This window comes from Ranitomeya imitator, chromosome 4, assembly GCF_032444005.1.
Source record: "Ranitomeya imitator isolate aRanImi1 chromosome 4, aRanImi1.pri, whole genome shotgun sequence".
NCBI classification, from domain to species: Eukaryota; Metazoa; Chordata; class Amphibia; order Anura; family Dendrobatidae; genus Ranitomeya; species Ranitomeya imitator.
Window position 1 is genome coordinate 193,204,772 of NC_091285.1, and position 15,802 is coordinate 193,220,573.

General features: G+C 49.2%; 1 protein-coding gene across 5 annotated transcripts in view; it reads left to right on the forward strand.

Annotated features, from left to right (window-relative positions):
• The first annotated feature begins 4,510 nt into the window (after window positions 1-4,510).
• RNF44 (ring finger protein 44) overlaps window positions 4,511-15,802 on the forward strand; it is a 71,502-nt gene continuing 60,210 nt past the window's right edge. For 2 of the 5 annotated variants that reach the window (XM_069764199.1, XM_069764203.1), the window contains exon 1: window positions 4,526-4,786. The gene's annotated coding sequence lies outside the window, so the exon portion shown is untranslated. Of the gene's footprint in view, window positions 4,787-15,802 lie in introns of all 5 variants that reach the window. The other 3 variants (XM_069764193.1, XM_069764201.1, XM_069764195.1) reach the window with 3 other exon arrangements.

Sequence of the window (15,802 nt, forward strand, 5' to 3'; positions counted from 1 at the left end):
GTCTTTTCTTTCTCCCATCCCCCATTTTCTCCCAGACTGCTCCCTGTCTTTGCTTTCTCCCACCCACCTATTCTCTCCCAGTCTGCTCCCAGTCTTTGCTTTCTCCCACCCCCCTATTCTCTCCCAGACTGATCCCAGTCTTTGCTTTCTCCCACCCCCCTATTCTCTTCCAGTCTGCTCCCAGTCTTTTCTTTCTCCCACCCCCCATTTTCTCCCAGTCTGCTCCCTGTCTTTGCTTTCTCCAACGCACCTATTCTCTCCCAGTCTGCTCCCAGTCTTTTCTTTCTCCCACCCCCCTATTTTCTCCCAGTCAGCTCCCTGTCTTTGCATTCTCCCACCCCCCTATTCTCTCCCAGTCTGCTCACTGTCTTTGCTTTCTCCCACCCTATTCTCTCCCAGATTGCTCCCAGTCTTTTCTTTCTCCCACCCCCCATTTTCTCCCAGACTGCTCCGTGTTTGCTTTTTCCCACCCCCTATTCTCTCCCACTCTGCTCCCTGTCTTTGCTTTCTCCCACCCCCCGATTCTCTCCCAGTCTGCTCCCAGTCTTTGCTTTCTCCCACCCCCCTATTCTCTCCCAGACTGCTCCTCGTCTTTGCTTTCAAACACCCCCCTATTCTCTCCCAGACTGATCCGTCTTTGCTTTCTCCCACCCCCCTATTCTCTCCCAGACTGCTCCCAGTCTTTGCTTTCTCCCACCCCCCTATTCTCTCCCAGTCTGCTCCCAGTCTTTTCTTTCTCCCACCCCCCATTTTCTCCCAGTCTGCTCCCTGTCTTTGCTTTCTCCAACGCCCCTATTCTCTCCCAGTCTGCTCCCAGTCTTTTCTTTCTCCCACCCCCCTATTTTCTCCCAGTCAGCTCCCTGTCTTTGCTTTCTCCCACCCCCCTATTCTCTCCCAGTCTGCTCACTGTCTTTGCTTTCTCCCACCCTATTCTCTCCCAGATTGCTCCCAGTCTTTTCTTTCTCCCACCCCCCATTTTCTCCCAGACTGCTCCCTGTGTTTGCTTTTTCCCACCCCCTATTCTCTCCCACTCTGCTCCCTGTCTTTGCTTTCTCCCACCCCCCGATTCTCTCCCAGTCTGCTCCCAGTCTTTGCTTTCTCCCACCCCCCTATTCTCTCCCAGACTGCTCCTCGTCTTTGCTTTCCAACACCCCCCCTATTCTCTCCCAGACTGATCCCAGTCTTTGCTTTCTCCCACCCCCCTATTCTCTCCCAGTCTGCTCCCAGTCTTTTCTTTCTCCCACCCCCCATTTTCTCCCAGACTGCTCCCTGTCTTTGCTTTCTCCCACCCCCTATTCTCTCCCAGTCTGCTCCCCTCTTGGCTTTCTCCCACCCCCCTATTCTCTCCCAGACTGCTCCCAGTCTTTGCTTTCTCCCACCCCCCTATTCTCTCCCAGTCTGCTCCCAGTCTTTTCTTTCTCCCACCCCCCATTTTCTCCCAGACTGCTCCCTGTCTTTGCTTTCTCCCACCCCCTATTCTCTCCCAGTCTGCTCCCAGTCTTTTCTTTCTCCCACCCCCCATTTTCTCCCAGACTGCTCCCTGTCTTTGCTTTCTCCCACCCCCCTATTCTCTCCCAGACTGCTCCCAGTCTTTGCTTTCTCCCACCCCCCTATTCTCTCCCAGTCTGCTCCCAGTCTTTTCTTTCTCCCACCCCCCATTTTCTCCCAGTCTGCTCCCTGTCTTTGCTTTCTCCCACGCCCCTATTCTCTCCCAGTCTGCTCCCAGTCTTTTCTTTCTCCCACCCCCCTATTTTCTCCCAGTCAGCTCCCTGTCTTTGCTTTCTCCCACCCCTATTCTCTCCCAGTCTGCTCACTGTCTTTGCTATCTCCCACCCTATTCTCTCCCAGTCTGCTCCCTGTCTTTGCTTTCTCCCACCCCCTATTGTCTCCCAGTCTGCTCCGTCTTTTCTTTCTCCCATCCCCCATTTTCTCCCAGACTGCTCCCTGTCTTTGCTTTCTCCCACCCACCTATTCTCTCCCAGTCTGCTCCCAGTCTTTGCTTTCTCCCACCCCCTATTCTCTCCCAGACTGATCCCAGTCTTTGCTTTCTCCCACCCCCCTATTCTCTCCCAGTCTGCTCCCAGTCTTTTCTTTCTCCCACCCCCCATTTTCTCCCAGACTGCTCCCTGTCTTTGCTTTCTCCCACCCCCTATTCTCTCCCAGTCTGCTCCCCTCTTGGCTTTCTCCCACCCCCCTATTCTCTCCCAGACTGCTCCCAGTCTTTGCTTTCTCCCACCCCCCTATTCTCTCCCAGTCTGCTCCCAGTCTTTTCTTTCTCCTACCCCCCTATTTTCTCCCAGTCTGCTCCCTGTCTTTGCTTTCTCCCACCCCCCTATTCTCTCCCAGTCTGCTCCCTGTCTTTGCTTTCTCCCACCCCCCTATTCTCTCCCAGATTGCTCCCAGTCTTTGCTTTCTCCCACCCCCCTATTCTCTCCCAGTCTGCTCCCAGTCTTTTCTTTCTCCAGCCCCCCTATTTTGTCCAGGCTGCTCCGTCTTTGCTTTCTCCCACCCCCCTATTCTCTCCCAGTCTGCTCCCAGTCTTTTCTTTCTCCCACCCCCTATTCTCTCCCAGTCTGCTCCCAGTCTTTGCTTTCTCCCACCCCCCTATTCTCTCCCAGTCTTTGCTTTCTCCCACCCCCCTATTCTCTCCCAGACTGCTCCCAGTCTTTGCTTTCTCCCACCCCCCTATTCTCTCCCAGTCTGCTCTCTGTCTTTGCTTTCTCCCACCCCCCTATTCTCTCCCAGTCTGCTCCCTGTCTTTGCTTTCTCCCACCCCCTATTCTCTCCCAGTCTGCTCCCAGTCTTTTCTTTCTCCCATCCCCCATTTTCTCCCAGACTGCTCCGTCTTTGCTTTCTCCCACCCACCTATTCTCTCCCAGTCTGCTCCCAGTCTTTGCTTTCTCCCACCCCCCTATTCTCTCCCAGACTGATCCCAGTCTTTGCTTTCTCCCACCCCCCTATTCTCTCCCAGTCTGCTCCCAGTCTTTTCTTTCTCCCACCCCCCATTTTCTCACAGACTGCTCCATGTCTTTGCTTTCTCCCACCCCCTATTCTCTCCCAGTCTGCTCCCCTCTTGGCTGTCTCCCACCCCCCTATTCTCTCCCAGACTGCTCCCAGTCTTTGCTTACTCCCACCCCCCTATTCTCTCCCAGTCTGCTCCCAGTCTTTTCTTTCTCCCACCCCCCATTTTCTCCCTGACTGCTCCCTGTCTTTGCTTTCTCCCACCCCCCTATTCTCTCCCAGTCTGCTCCCAGTCTTTTCTTTCTCCCACCCCCCCTATTCTCTCCCAGTCTGCTCCCAGTCTTTGCTTTCTCCCACCCCATTCTCTCCCAGTCTGCTCCCAGTCTTTGCTTTCTCCCACCCCCCTATTCTCTCCCAGTCTGCTCCGTCTTTGCTTTCTCCCACCCCCCTATTCTCTCCCAGTCTGCTCCCAGTCTTTGCTTTCTCCCACCCCCCTATTCTCTCCCAGTCTGCTCCCAGTCTTTGCTTTCTCCCACCCCCCTATTCTCTCCCAGACTGCTCCTCGTCTTTGCTTTCTCCCACCCCCCAATTCTCTCCCAGTCTGCTCCCCGTCTTTGCTTTCTCCCACCCCCCTATTCTCTCCCAGTCTTTTTTTTCTCCCACCCCCCATTTTCTCCCAGACTGCTCCCAGTCTTTGCTTTCTCCCACCCCATTCTCTCCCAGACTGCTCCCAGTCTTTTCTTTCTCCCACCCCCCTATTCTCTCCCAGACTGCTCCCGGTCTTTTCTTTTTCCCACCCCCCATTTTCTCCCAGACTGCTCCCCCTCTTTGCTTTCTCTCACCCCCCTATTCTCTCCCAGTCTGCTCCCTGTCTTTGCTTTCTCCCACCCCCCCTATTCTCTCCCAGTCTGCTCCCAGTCTTTGCTTTCTCCCACCCCCCTATTCTCTCCCAGTCTGCTCCCAGTCTTTGCTTTCTCCCACCCCCCAATTCTCTCCCAGACTGCTCCTCGTCTTTGCTTTCTCCCACCCCCCCCCTATTCTCTCCCAGTCTGCTCCCAGTCTTTGCTTTCTCCCACCCCCCTATTCTCTCCCAGTCTTTTTTTTCTCCCACCCCCCATTTTCTCCCAGACTGCTCCGAGTCTTTGCTTTCTCCCACCCCATTCTCTCCCAGACTGCTCCCAGTCTTTTCTTTCTCCCACCCCCCTATTCTCTCCCAGACTGCTCCCCCTCTTTGCTTTCTCCCACCCCCCTATTCTCTCCCAGACTGCCCCCCGTGCATTCCCTTTCTCGTCTTGTTCTCCCAGACTTCTTCCCACGTCCCCCTTCTATCTCCTAGTCGGCTTGTCACAGCCCTCGCCATCTCTGTCCCGTCAGTACCTCCAACCACAGACTGCTCGCTGCTGCCACCACTTCCTTTATTATTATTTTTCACTTCCATCCACAGGGCCGCAGCAGGACTGAGTCCCCTCCCCCTACGTCCCTGTCATGTGACCTCCTTTGATCCACTCTCCGCCAGCTCCTTCTTTATGGCCACGCCCATGTGGGTAGCGTCATCGTGGTATTTACTGTCTCACGCGTGTATGTTAGGTTATGTACGGTAATCTCCCCCGCCCCATCTGTTCTGCACCGGGGAGGGGGGGTCCCGGTTTTTTTCCCGGTTCTCGGTGCTTAGTACACGGAATTGTATGACTGGGCCTCGGTGAGCGCCTTCCTGGCGCGGATGGTGGGGCCTGCGGATCGGTCCATTATCGTGGAGGGCAGGGGGAGGCGGATGACGAGCGGCTGAAGCGGAGAGAAGAGGCGGCGGGAGCAGGTACTGCGGCAGGTGAGCAGTGTGTGTGTCTGCCCCCGGGGGCAGCGGTGTGTGCTGGCCGGGCCGGGCTGTGGGGTCTGCCGCCTGTCTGTCCTGTGGGCCCTTGTGATGGCGGGTGAGCGCTGTCAGGGCGGGCTCGCCAGTCCGGAGCCGCCGCCGCTCCTTTCCCCGGTAGTGGCCGCTTCTGCTGATGTCCCTCGTGTCTGCCGGTGGCTCCTTTGTTGTGGAGGGCAGCATGCAGCGCCGCGGACCCGCAGGGAGCCAGTGTGGGGCATCATGGCCGTCACAGGCCTCCAGCCCTGTACACCCCGCTGTACCTGTGGCCTAGAGTCTCCCTGAAGCAGAATCCTAACAATGGACAGCTGAGGAGCATTCACCAGTGACCACCATGTCCTCGGTGACCCCCAGCCCCCCATAGCTCAGCACCGGGACCCTGACAGGGGGCAGCATGCCATCTAACACCAACCAACCAAGCTGGGATCGAAACGGTGGCAACCATGTGGAATCCACCGGATCCGGCAATTGGATCCCCACACTCCCAATCCATTTGTCATGGGATCTCCGCTGTCACCGATGGTGGACCCCTCTCCTCATTCAGAACACATGCGTTCTTGGCGGAGCGGAGATTGGGATGGATGGCACCGGATCATGAGCATTTGTCCAACTACTCTCTAAACTGTATAGGCAGCTACAAGCTCAGCTTCTTATAAGTGTCCAAAATGTATGGCGCGTGTGTGATGTACAGGCCACACCTTGGCTACAGGGCTTCCACCACCTTCCAGTGGCTGCTGCAGATGTCTGCCATACCTGCTCTTCTCACTCCATTCTCTCTACTTTCCCGTCTTCCCCCCCCCCCATTATCTCCATACTTGGCATTCTCCATACTTGCCTGTCTCCCGCCCCCCATTCTCCGTACGTGCCCTTCTCCCCCTTCTCCGTATGTGCCCGACTCCCCCCCCCCCCCCTTCTCCGTACTTGCCTGAACCCCCTTCTCCGTACCTGCTCTTCTCCCCCCCATTCTCTGCACTTGCCCGACCCCTCTTCCTCCCCCCCCCCCCCATTCTCTGCACTTGCCCGACTCCTCTTCCCCCCATTCTCTGCACTTGCCCGACTCCTCTTCCCCCCATTCTCTGCACTTGCCCGACTCCTCTTCCCCCCATTCTCTGCACTTGCCCGACTCCTCTTCCCCCCATTCTCTGCACTTGCCCGACTCCTCTTCCCCCCCCCATTCTCTGCACTTGCCCGACTCCTCTTCCCCCCCCATTCTCTGCACTTGCCCGACTCCTCTTCCCCCTCCCCATTCTCTGCACTTGCCCGACTCCTCTTCCCCCTCCCCATTCTCTGCACTTGCCCGACTCCTCTTCCCCCTCCCCATTCTCTGCACTTGCCCGACTCCTCTTCCCCCCCCCCCCCCCCATTCTCTGCACTTGCCCGACTCCTCTTCCCCCCCCCCATTCTCTGCACTTGCCCGACTCCTCTTCCCCCCCCCATTCTCTGCACTTGCCCGACTCCTCTCCCCCCCATTCTCTGCACTTGCCCGACTCCTCTTCTCCCCCCCCATTCTCTGCACTTGCCCGACTCCTCTTCCCCCCCCCCATTCTCTGCACTTGCCCGACTCCTCTTCCCCCCCCCCCCCATTCTCTGCACTTGCCCGACTCCTCTTCCCCCCCCCATTCTCTGCACTTGCCCGACTCCTCTTCCCCCCCCCATTCTCTGCACTTGCCCGACTCCTCTTCCTCCCCCCATTCTCTGCACTTGCCCGACTCCTCTTCCCCCCCATTCTCTGCACTTGCCCGACTCCTCCTTCTCCGCCCCCCCATTCTCTGCACTTGCCCGACTCCTCTTCCCCCCCATTCTCTGCACTTGCCCGACTCCTCCTCCTCCCCCCAACAATTCTCTGCAGTTGCCCGACTCCTCTTCCCCCCCCCCCCCCCCATTCTCTGCACTTGCCCGACTTCCCTCCCCATTCTCTGCACTTGCCCGACTCCTCTTCCCCCCCCCCATTCTCTGCACTTGCCCGACTCCTCCTTCTCCCCCCCATTCTCTGCACTTGCCCAACTTCCTTTCCCCCCCCATTCTCTGCACTTGCCCGACTCTTCTCCCCCCCCCCATTCTCTGCACTTGCCCGACTCCTCTTTCCCCCCCCCCATTCTCTGCACTTGCCCGACTCCCCTTCCCCCCTCCCCCATTCTCCGCACTTGCCCGACTCCTCTTCCCCCCCCCCCCCCCATTCTCCGCACTTGCCTGACTCCTCCACCCCCCATTCTCCGTACCAGCCCTTCTCCCCCCATTCTCCGTACTTCTCCGTACATAAATGTCCCAGATGGGAATAACCCTTTGAATCCTTGTGAACATTACACCAGGCATGTTTTAGGCTACGTTCCCACAATGAGGTATTTGGTGAGTTTCTGGTGATGCAGAGTTAGTTACTTGCGGTTTTCCTACATGTGTTCCCTGCATTTTGTTTTCTCTAATGTCATGTCTTACATAAAACTTTCTTTTTTGTACTTGCTGGTAAAACGTTATTGATAGTCATGTTTATGTTACATGCAGATTTTGTTTTTAGTGCGTTATTTACCTGTAGATTTCTATGGGAAAAAGCTGCACATAAAACTCTGCGTACTCTCAAGGGAAATGGACATACGGATTACAAACGCACCACGTGTCCGCTTAGGGGATGTCATTTCAGTGGACTATAAAATCCACCCACTTTGCTAGAACTGTGAGACGCTGTGTTGTTTCCTAACCTAAAGTCGATATGCCCGACCCGAAAATATGCAGATTGGACCGCTCATACTTCTGGCCATTTTGGCCTGTTCCGGTTATTGTCTACCACTAAGGGAGATACTGGATGTGGCTACATGTTCTTCAGTATTTCTTGATCTTGTGCTTTCCTCGCATGTTTGCCCTAAACCTTCTTGTAGGACCTATGTACCGTCCATATTACATGACACATGTATTTATGGCCGGCTTAGATCTGTGACTATGCTTTTCCTGACCTCATAGGATTTGTTTTGTACATAGAACAGCCTGGCACTATGAATCTGTTAGAACCAGGTACATAGCTGCTGGAACTAACTGAGTACAGTGTGGTGAATAGATCAGGAGATGATGACTATTATTGTTTGTATTCCCCAGAAGCCAGGCTAGACTCAGAAAAGGGAAATGCTGTGTCCTCTAACAAATCTTTTCTTCTTCTACCTACAATATAGGTTTCTGTGGGTTATTCACGAGTCCTACATTTCTAAGATTGTCTGCATTCATTTTTATATACATTACATGTACGGTACACTATCCCGTAGAATGTAAGTCCGCAAGGACAGGGTCCTCTCCCCTCTGTACCAGTCTGACTGTAAATTTGTTTACTGTTAACGATATCTATAACCCTGTACGTAACCCTTTCTCATGTACAGCACCATGGAATTAATGGTGCTATATAAATTAATAATAATAATGTACATAAAGTCTTATCTTGTGTAAGTGTATAAGAGCAGCGCTTAGGTGTGTATTGACACTGGCCATTTCACAAGCAGAACCTAAGATAGAAACAAGATGAGTAAATACCCTATAAGTAATTAGTAATAGTACATGTAAATGACACAAGGAACCGTATATACTCGAGTATAAGCCGAGACCCCCAACATTGCCACAAAAAACTGGGAAAACTTAATGACTCGAGTATAAGCCTAAATGTCAAAAATAAAGATACCAATAAAAGTAAAATAGAGACATCAGTAGGTTAAGTGTTTTTGAATATCCATATTGCATCAGGAGCCCCATATAATGCTCCATACAGTTCATGATGGCCCCATAAGATGCTCCATACAAAATACGCCCCATATAAATGCTGCACAAATGTTGATTATGGCCCCATAAGATGCTCCATAGAGACATTTGCCCCATATAATGCTGCACAAATGTTGATTATGGCCTCATAAGATGCCCCATAGAGATATTTGCTGTTGCTGCTATAGAAAAAAAAAAATGACGTACTCACCTCTCGTCGCTCAGGCCCCCAGCACTTGCAATATTCACCTGGGCGCTGCTCTATCTTCCGTGTCCTCTGCTGTGACGCTCAGGTCAGAGGGCGCGATGGTTAGTGCACGCCCTCTGCCTGAACGTCAGTGCAGAGGACGCGGAAGACAGAGCCCGGCGGTGGAACGGGGACAGGTGAATATTGCACAATGCTGCTCACCATCCCCATTATACTCACCTGCTCCCGGCACGGTCCCTGGCAGCTTCCCTGATGGTCTTCTACGGGAGCTGACAGCTTCCAGAGTTGAGAGGTCACTGGTACCGCTCAACAAAAAAAAGAAAAGAAACATACCAAATGCTGGGGAACACCCAATATTCAATTATTTCAAAAATCCAAGAAACACACTCAACAAAATTTACATAAAAACAGTGAAAAAACAACCCCATGAACAGGTGAATCCCCCTAGGAACTAAGCAAATAGGTCAAATACATATGATAAGGATATTGCACTAATACAATAACTATAAACAAATGTAGGTAAGATATCAGGGCATGGCTGTGCTATACAAAGTCCCAATAGTGCAAAACAAGCCGCAATTGTGATGTATGCATTAATCAGAAACAGTGCAATTTTGCATGAAAATACGACACCACTGCCTGAATACTATTGGATATCCCTGGTACAGTAAAGTCTGTTACAAAATAGAATGCCTGACCAGCCAAACAGTATATAGGAGTATCAAATACCAAAGAACTATGTAGGCATCCTACTCTGCCCTTATCTCTTTTTTACGTCTGCTGCCACATAGTGGGCTGAACTACAAGAGTTAGGTACCGTCCCGATCGGGGCACACCTTGTCACGGTGGGATGGCTTTTTAGTTTTTTTTCTTATAAAAATAATGTTCACTAAGTTCCCTGTTATTTACATGTTTACATGGAGTATTACCATGCCTTTACTTAATGAGGTGTTTGCTCATTTTGTTTCTCTTGGGTTCTGCTTGTTAAATGGCCACAGTGTGAATACACACCTATGCATTGCACTTATTCCATCATGTGCTTTGGCTCAATATTTATTTGTTTTGGGTTAGTTCTCTGTACTTTGTACAAACAGGGCAGTGGCTCCCCCTTGTTGGACTCTTCATTTAGTTTATATAGCTTTCCACAGGTAGGCGTCTGAACAGTGGGGACTCGGGTCCTACTCTGCCCTTATCAATCTTACTTCTGCTGACAAGTGAGGCGAACTACAAGAGTTAGGTGCCATCCTGATTAGGGTGCACCTTGTCATGGTGGGATGGCTTTTATTGTTTTTGATCAAAACATTAAATAAGTCCCCAAAGTTATTTGTACAGGTCCTTCTCAAAAAATTAGCATATAGTGTTAAATTTCATTATTTACCATAATGTAATGATTACAATTAAACTTTCATATATTATAGATTCATTATCCACCAACTGAAATTTGTCAGGTCTTTTATTGTTTCAATACTGATGATTTTGGCATACAACTCCTGATAACCCAAAAAACCTGTCTCAATAAATTAGCATATTTCACCCATCCAATCAAAAGTGTTTTTTAATAACAAACAAAAAAACCATCACATAATAATGTTCAGTTATGCACTCAATACTTGGTCGGGAATCCTTTGGCAGAAATGACTGCTTCAATGCGGCGTGGCATGGAGGCAATCAGCCTGTGACACTGCTGAGATGTTATGGAGGCCCAGGATGCTTCAATAGCGGCCTTAAGCTCATCCAGAGTGTTGGGTCTTGCGTCTCTCAACTTTCTCTTCACAATATCCCACAGATTCTCTATGGGGTTCAGGTCAGGAGAGTTGGCAGGCCAATTGAGCACAGTAATACCATGGTCAGTAAACCATTTACCAGTGGTTTTGGCACTGTGAGCAGGTGCCAGGTCGTGCTGAAAAATGAAATCTTCATCTCCATAAAGCATTTTAGCCGATGGAAGCATGAAGTGCTCCAAAATCTCCTGATAGCTAGCTGCATTGACCCTGCCCTTGATGAAATACAGTGGACCAACACCAGCAGCTGACATGGCACCCCACACCATCACTGACTGTGGGTACTTGACACTGGACTTCAGGCATTTTGGCATTTCCTTCTCCCCAGTCTTCCTCCAGACTCTGGCACCTTGATTTCCGAATGACATGCAAAATTTGCTTTCATCAGAAAAAAGTACTTGGGACCACTTAGCAACAGTCCAGTGCTGCTTCTCTGTAGCCCAGGTCAGGCGCCTCTGCCGCTGTTTATGGTTCAAAAGTGGCTTTACCTGGGGAATGCGGCACCTGTAGCCCATTTCCTGCACACGCCTGTGCACGGTGGCTCTGGATGTTTCCACACCAGACTCAGTCCACTGCTTCCTCAGGTTCCCCAAGGTCTGGAATCGGTCCTTCTCCACAATCTTCCTCAGGGTCCGGTCTCCTCTTCTCGTTGTACAGCGTTTTCTGCCACATTGTTTCCTTCCAACAGACTTACCATTGAGGTGCCTTGATACAGCACTCTGGGAACAGCCTATTTGTTGAGAAATTTCTTTCTGGGTCTTACCCTCTTGCTTGAGGGTGTCAATGATGGCCTTCTTGACATCTGTCAGGTCGCTAGTCTTACCCATGATGGGGGTTTTGAGTAATGAACCAGGCAGGGAGTTTATAAAAGCCTCAGGTATCTTTTGCATGTGTTTAGAGTTAATTAGTTGATTCAGAAGTTTAGGGTAATAGGTTGTTTAGAGAACCTTTTCTTGATATGCTAATTTATTGAGACAGGTTTTTTGGGTTATCAGGAGTTGTATGCCAAAATCATCAGTATTAAAACAATAAAAGACCTGACAAATTTCAGTTGGTGGATAATGAATCTTTAATATATGAAAGTTTAATTGTAATCATTACATTATGGTAAATAATGAAATTTAACACTACAGGTCCTTCTCAAAAAATTAGCATATAGTGTTAAATTTCATTATTTACCATAATGTAATGATTACAATTAAACTTTCATATATTATAGATTCATTATCCACCAACTGAAATTTGTCAGGTCTTTTATTGTTTTAATACTGATGATTTTGGCATACAACTCCTGATAACCCAAAAAACCTGTCTCAATAAATTAGCATATCAAGAAAAGGTTCTCTAAACGACCTATTACCCTAATCTTCTGAATCAACTAATTAACTCTAAACACATGCAAAAGATACCTGAGGCTTTTATAAACTCCCTGCCTGGTTCATTACTCAAAACCCCCATCATGGGTAAGACTAGCGACCTGACAGATGTCAAGAAGGCCATCATTGACACCCTCAAGCAAGAGGGTAAGACCCAGAAAGAAATTTCTCAACAAATAGGCTGTTCCCAGAGTGCTGTATCAAGGCACCTCAATGGTAAGTCTGTTGGAAGGAAACAATGTGGCAAAAAACGCTGTACAACGAGAAGAGGAGACCGGACCCTGAGGAAGATTGTGGAGAAGGACCGATTCCAGACCTTGGGGAACCTGAGGAAGCAGTGGACTGAGTCTGGTGTGGAAACATCCAGAGCCACCGTGCACAGGCGTGTGCAGGAAATGGGCTACAGGTGCCGCATTCCCCAGGTAAAGCCACTTTTGAGCTACAGAGAAGCAGCACTGGACTGTTGCTAAGTGGTCCCAAGTACTTTTTTCTGATGAAAGCAAATTTTGCATGTCATTCGGAAATCAAGGTGCCAGAGTCTGGAGGAAGACTGGGGAGAAGGAAACGCCAAAATGCCTGAAGTCCAGTGTCAAGTACCCACAGTCAGTGATGGTGTGGGGTGCCATGTCAGCTGCTGGTGTTGGTCCACTGTGTTTCATCAAGGGCAGGGTCAATGCAGCTAGCTATCAGGAGATTTTGGAGCACTTCATGCTTCCATCGGCTGAAATGCTTTATGGAGATGAAGATTTCATTTTTCAGCACGACCTGGCACCTGCTCACAGTGCCAAAACCACTGGTAAATGGTTTACTGACCATGGTATTACTGTGCTCAATTGGCCTGCCAACTCTCCTGACCTGAACCCCATAGAGAATCTGTGGGATATTGTGAAGAGAAAGTTGAGAGACGCAAGACCCAACACTCTGGATGAGCTTTAGGCCATGTTCACACAGTGCGTTTTTTACCGCGGAACCGCGGCGGTTTTGCCGCTGCGGTTCCGCAGCTGTTTTCCATGCAGGGTACAGTACACTGTACCCTATGGAAAACAGGACACACTGTGCACATGGTCCGGAAATTGTAAAAAAAAAGACGCGCTGAATAGCTCCCGGAAAAAAGAAGGAGCATGTCAATTCTTTTTCCGGAGCCGCAGCGGTTCTGCACCCATAGACCTCCATTGTGAGGTCCAAACCGCAGTAAAACCCGCAGATCAAAAATATATCTGCGGGTTTTACTGCGGTTTGATGTGCAGAACCGCTGCAGCAGGAAGTGCGGGGAGCGGGCGGAAGTGCGTGGGCGGAGTGTGGCTGCCCCCCCCGTGTTCCGATCCCGCCCCCCCCGTGCTCCGATGCCCCCCCCAGTGCTCCGATGCCCCCCCCCAGTGCTCCGATGCCCCCCCCGTGCCCTAATCTCCCCCCCTTATACTCACCCGGCGTCCCGGTGTCCGTCCGGCCGTCTTCTCCCTGGGCGCCGCCATCTTGCAAAATGGCGGGCGCATGCGCAGTGCGCCCGCCGAATCTGCCGGCCGGCAGATTCGTTCCAAAGTGCATTTTGATCACTGAGATATAACCTATCTCAGTGATCAAAATAAAAAAATAGTAAATGACACCCCCCCCACTTTGTCACCCCCATAGGTAGGGACAATAAAAAAAAATAAAGAATTTTTTTTTTTTTTTTTCACTAAGGTTAGAATAGGGGTAGGGGTAGGGTTAGGGGTAGGGTTAGGGGTAGGGTTAGGGGTAGGGGTAGGGGTAGGGTTAGGGGTAGGGTTAGGGTTAGGGGTAGGGTTAGGGGTAGGGGTAGGGTTAGGGGTAGGGTTAGGGGTAGGGTTAGGGTTAGGGGTAGGGTTAGGGTATTTTCAGCCATTTTAACCCTAAAAAAATTCCTAGAAAACACACAGACTCTGGCTAGAAAACTGCATCAAAAAAACGCATCAAAAAACGCATCAAAAAACGCATCAAAAACGGACCAAAAAAGGACCTGCGTTTTCTGCCAAGAGCTGCAGTTTTTTAAAAAACAGTCAGGAAAAAAAAAGGATGGAAATCCTGAACGTGTGAACATACCCTAAGGCCGCTATTGAAGCATCCTGGGCCTCCATAACATCTCAGCAGTGTCACAGGCTGATTGCCTCCATGCCACGCCGCATTGAAGCAGTCATTTCTGCCAAAGGATTCCCGACCAAGTATTGAGTGCATAACTGAACATTATTATTTGATGGTTTTTTTGTTTGTTATTAAAAAACACTTTTATTTGATTGGATGGGTGAAATATGCTAATTTATTGAGACAGGTTTTTTGGGTTATCAGGAGTTGTATGCCAAAATCATCAGTATTAAAACAATTAAAGACCTGACAAATTTCAGTTGGTGGATAATGAATCTATAATATATGAAAGTTTAATTGTAATCATTACAATATGGTAAATAATGAAATTTAACACTATATGCTAATTTTTTGAGAAGGACCTGTATGTACTATTAGGCCGGGGTCACACTGGCGACTTATGGACGAGTGCAATGCGATTAAAAATCCCATTGCACTTGGACCAATGTTAAGCTAGGGGGCAGATCCCATCTGCCAATTTTTTTTTTTTTTTTTTCCTTTTTTTTTCTTCTTTTCCCGTTTTCCTCGGTCCCGGACAATCGCAGCATGCTAGAGTGATGCTGGCCTAATAGGGTATTTGCTCATTTGTTTTTATCTCGCAGGGTAATAATGCAGAGCAGCCTGAAGAAACATCCCCATAAAACCCTCTGAGCAATGCCCTCTTGGTAAACACCATATAAATTGGCACTAAATAAAAAGGCCCATATCTGGACCCGTATGGCAGATTTAAAAGAGAAAAAGGAACAGCGGAAATAATATAAGAAAACAACTAGTCACTTTTGGCCTGGTGACAGGTCATTGTTTTTTTGTGGACATGTGACAGGAGCTATATTGACTGTATAAACTGGTTTAGATGAAAATATCTTGTATCGTGCCTGTATATAGCTTTGCCCATACGTATTCCTACAGCACCAGGTTTAGTGCTTTTAGTGGTCACTGTAAAAACTGTTCTACTTGCAATGGATGGGCTGAGCCACCAGTTAATGGAGGGATCTCAGATTTATTTAATCGTATGAGCATATATTTAACATCATATAAGAATGAACAAAAAACAGTGGTGCATGTTTTACACTTAGGGCTCATACCCATTTGTGAGTAAAAAAAAAAAAAAAGGTCCGATTTCTGGACCGAAAAAACGGAGATAACATGCGATTGTCACGCGATGTCAATGCGTTTTTTTTTTGTTTTTTTTTTTTAATTTTTTTATTGCAACATCCGTGTGCAATTTGATTTTAACATGAGCTTTTGCGTGCAGCAGTTCTGTGCGCTTACAGTAAAATCACACTGACAGGTTGCAATAGAACAGATTAAATGTCTACACATAGTATAGAGATATATACCGTGTATACTTGAGTATAAGCCGACCCCCTCCCCCCCTACTTTTGCGACAAAAAACTGGGAAAACGTAATGACTCGAGTATAAGCCTAGGGTGGAAAATGCAGCAGCTACCAGTAAATGTCAAAAGTAAAAATAGATACCAATAAAAGTAAAATTAATTGAGACATCAGAAGTGTTTTTGAATATCCATATTGAATCAGGAGCCCCATATAATGATCCATAAAGTTTATGATAGTCCCATAAGATGCTCCATTTTAAAATATGCCCCATATAATCCTACATAAAGGTTAATGGCCCCATAAGATGCTCCATAGACACATTTGCCCAATATAATGCTGCACAAATGCTGATTATGGCCCCATATAGTGCTGCACAAACATTATGGCCCCATAAGATGCTCCATACAGACACTTGCCCCATATCCATATTAACCCTTTATTT